Source organism: Nannospalax galili, unplaced genomic scaffold, assembly GCF_000622305.1.
Source record: "Nannospalax galili isolate Female #2095 unplaced genomic scaffold, S.galili_v1.0 scaffold1258, whole genome shotgun sequence".
Lineage (NCBI taxonomy): Eukaryota > Metazoa > Chordata > Mammalia > Rodentia > Spalacidae > Nannospalax > Nannospalax galili.
Genome location: NW_008341370.1, coordinates 973379 through 977427, shown reverse-complemented (window position 1 = coordinate 977427; position 4049 = coordinate 973379). Strand labels below are relative to the sequence as shown.

Here is a 4049-nt window from a genome sequence, read left to right as displayed (position 1 = left end):
TTTTTAATTTTTTAATTTTTTTATTTTTTTGGTGTTTTTGAGACCGGGTCTCCCAGTAGCCCCAGCTGGCCTCAATTCAGAGATCTACCTGCTTCTGCCTCCCAAGTGCTGGGATTAAAGGCCGCATGGGACCATGTCCAGCTGTACCTTTATATATGTTAAGTGCACTTGTGTTGTGCAGTGTCCTCAGGGAACAGAAGAGGGCATCAGATCCCCTGGAACTGGAGTTATAGGCAGTTGCAAGCTATCAATTGAGTGCTAGGAACTGAACCTTGGTCTTCTGTAAGTATAGCCAGTGCTCTTAATTGCTGAGCCATCTCTCCAGCCCCCAATTTGAAATAATTTTAAGAATAAGAATGTTAAGCATCAGAAGGGGCAAATTATCAATATTAACAACAGCTACTACTGGGGCATCTGGCACTTCAGGGTTCTCTCTCCCCTTTTTTTCTCTCATTGTTTCTTTAAAGGATTTCAAGTAGCCCAGGTTGACCTCATACTTGCTATGTAGGTGAGGATGACCTTGAACTTCTAATCCTCCTGCCCCTCTCTTTCAAATGCTAGGATTATATGCAAGTGCCACCACCTACCTGACTCAGATTTTCTATAATTTTTAATGTTCTTTTTTTTTTTTGGTCTTTTTGAGACAGGGTCTCCCTGTAGCCCCAGCTGTCCTGGAACTCACAATGTAGACCAGGCTGGCCTTGAACTCACAGAGATCCACCTGCCTCTGCCTCCTGAGTGCTGGGATTAAAGGCATGCACCACCATGCCCTACAGGTTTTGGTTATACATACTACCACCACCATTTTAAAAATAAGAAAGCTGGGGCTGGAGAGATGGCTCAGAGGTTAAGAGCACTGGCTGCTCTTGCAGAGGACCTGGCTTCAGTTGCTAGTACTCACATGGCAGCTAAAAACCATCTGTAACTCCAGTTCCAGGGGACACCCTCTTCTGACCTCCTTGAGCACTGTAGGACATGGTTGCACTTATATACACACAGGCATAACACTCATACACATAAAATTAAATTAAAAAAATAACGAAGCTGATGCTAGAGAGAGACTGGGTTACACGCCCGAGTCATCTAGCAAATGAGTGGTGGTTTGAATACAAGGCTGCTGGACCTCAAGCCCAGTCTAATTCATTCTTTCTCTCCATTACACTCTGATATTATATGAACTGAGGAAAAATAAGCTGCATCCTTGAGTTAAAAGAACCCCAGTTTTAGGTGGCCAGTAGCTGTGACTGTCAGGCTCCAGTCTTCTTGTTGGTACAGTAAGAGAGCTGGACAAGTCTTGAGTTTGTTTGGGAGCAAACACTCATGAGGACTGCTCTAGAAACCCATGAGTACCCATATCATTAGGGTCAAAAGACTAGTCAGAATAATCTGGAATAGGAATTACATGGAGGTTGGGGAGATGGCTCAATGGCACTTGGTTAGGATCCATAGTACCCACAGAAAAGCTGGGCAGGGCCTCACATACCTATAACCCCAGTATAGAAAAAGACAGGAGGATCACTGGGGCTTGCTGGCCAGCCAGCCTAGCCCCAAAATGGCAAGCTCATGCTTGGTGAAAGACACGGTCTCAAGGGGACAACATGGCATTAGAGTAGGGCCCTCCTCTTGCCTCCACACCTGCCTATACATACCACCACCTCACAAACAAGTCAAAAAAATTTTTAAGTCTTTTTGAGACAGGGTCTCTCTGCAGGCTCAGCTGGCCTGGAACTCAGAGATCCTCCTGCCTCTGCTTCCTGAGTGCTGGGATTAAAGGCATGTGCCACCATACCCAGCATCATAAAAGTTTTAAAAAAATTTTAACATTATTTTACATGTTTTGCTTGCATGTCTGTAAGTGCACCTATGCATGGAGTGCCTGTGGAGGTAAGAAGAGCATGTCAGATTCCCCAAAATGAAGTTACAGATGGTTATTAGCAGCCATACGGGAACTGGACAATCAAACTAGACCCTCTGCAAGAGCAGCCAGTGTTCTTAACCACTGAACTATCTCCCGTGCCCTTTAAAGTGCTGGGTGGGCATGGTGGTGTACACTTTAATCCTAGCACTTGGGAGGCAGAGGCAGGCAGATCTCTTTGAGTTTAAGGCCAACCAGGGATACACAATGAGACCTATCCATCAGTCCCAGGGACTAATCATATGGCAACTATCTTTATTGGAAAATAACAGGGAGTGGTAAGGGTCAGGGTCTCCAAAAGATGCCTCCTATCCTATCTCTGTCCAATTACCCTAAACTCCAAGTCCTTCCATTGTATAGGACACACCTCTGCTTTCTTTACAAAAAGCCACTCTTTCAGGTCTTTTGTTTCACAAAAAAACGGATATCTGGTTGCTGAGTCAGATCTCAATGTGTCTAACAAGTATTTAAAAAAAATATTTTTTTAAAGGGTATTTTTGAGACAGGGTCTCCCTGTAGTCTTAGCTGGCCTTGAACTTTCAGAGATCCCACTGGCCTCTGCCTCCTCTGTGAGTTCAAGGCCAGCCTGGTCTACATAGTGAGTTCCAGGACAGCTGGGGCTACAGGGAGACCCTGCTTCAAAAAGACAAAAAAAAAAAAAAAAGTTTCAATAGTCTAAGCCCCCATTTTCCTTGGGAGGGGCTGTCTTTGGCATTTCTGAGCCCCATGTTTTGTTTAACAGGTATCACTTTGGGGAGGAGGGGAGTACCAAGAATTGTAGCAATCCCTCTTTAGCAGAAAGCTCTTATTTCCTGGGCTTGCTCTTCTCCAAGTATAATCCTGCTGAGAGATGGGAGGCGAGATCAGCCCACTCAGTGCCCTGCCAGTTCCAAAGAAGCAGCAGGGCCAGGAGAATTTCCTCACGTGTTTCCAACGTGTCTCATGCATTTTACTGCTCATCTACCATGCAGATCAAAAGCTCTGGAGCAGGTCCAACTATTTCACACAGAATCTCACACTCCAGGCTGGCTACAGCCCCGAAAGCCTTCATTTCTTCACTTGAAATACTGCCCAATGTTATTTTGGGATGTGACCTGCTAGAAGAAGCCCACAGGGACTCCATGACGATGACTGTTCCAGCTGTGATTGGTTGCCCAGCCCCAGAGTGTGCCAGCATGGGTTTGTCAGGCTCTGCTGACAAACAAATTTCAGCAGCTAACACCTTTTCCTCACACCACAACAAAACCGTGCCTGAAATCACAGGCATACCCCACTGGGGCGGTGGGGGAATGGGGGAACGCAGACACGGTACACTGTGCTCTCAAAGAAAAAAATTCACAAGATCTAACATAAACTGGCTGCATGGTGAAGCACATTTTCAAGTCAGGGTTAAAAAGAGTGTGTGTGGGGGGTGCTGGAGAGATGGCTCCGGGGTTAAGAACACTGACTGTTCTTGCAGAAGACCCAGGTTTGAATCCTAGCACCCACATGGCGGCTAACAACTGACTGTAACTCCAGTTCCAGGGATTTGATAGCCTCTTTTGTCTTCCATGGGCATTGCATGACACGGATGCATGTACCTACATGAAGGCAATACACGCATACACATAAAAAAATAATAAAATATTTTTTTAAAAAAGGGATGATCTCCCAACAGAATCATGCCAGGATGACATCATTCTGGTTCATTCTGATGATCATATCAAACATCAATAAGCAAGTTTTAAAGTGGGTTCACGGCAGCTTACACTCGTGGAGTTCTTGTATCCACTTAGTTGTGAAGAGCTTTTGCCTTGTGCTATTACTGACAGGTAAAACATTCTCAGCTAAGAGCTGAGAATATTGCACAGTGGTAGATGGCTTGCATGTGCAAGGCCCTGGATTTGATCCCAATATGGAGGAGGGGTAAAAATATGGAGAGATCCAGGTAAATCCTACATTGTATAGGGAGAAGGGGATGTCTACTGCCACACCCACTTAAATGATCCTTAGGTGAAAAAAATCTAAAGGTATAGCCTGAAACAACCAAATCTACACTGGCAAGTTGTCATTTTCCCCTACCCTAATCTAGCCTGTAGTCCCAGCACTTGGGAGGCAGAGGCAGGCGGATCTCTGTGAGTTCAAGGCCAGCCTG

The 4049-nt window shown here is 45.3% G+C and overlaps 1 protein-coding gene across 3 annotated transcripts in view; it reads right to left on the bottom strand.

Moving 5' to 3' along the window:
* Positions 1–4049, bottom strand: part of LOC103737119 (AT-rich interactive domain-containing protein 1A) — a 90299-nt gene that overhangs the window by 24783 nt on the left and 61467 nt on the right. The gene's annotated exons all lie outside the window — the stretch shown is intronic.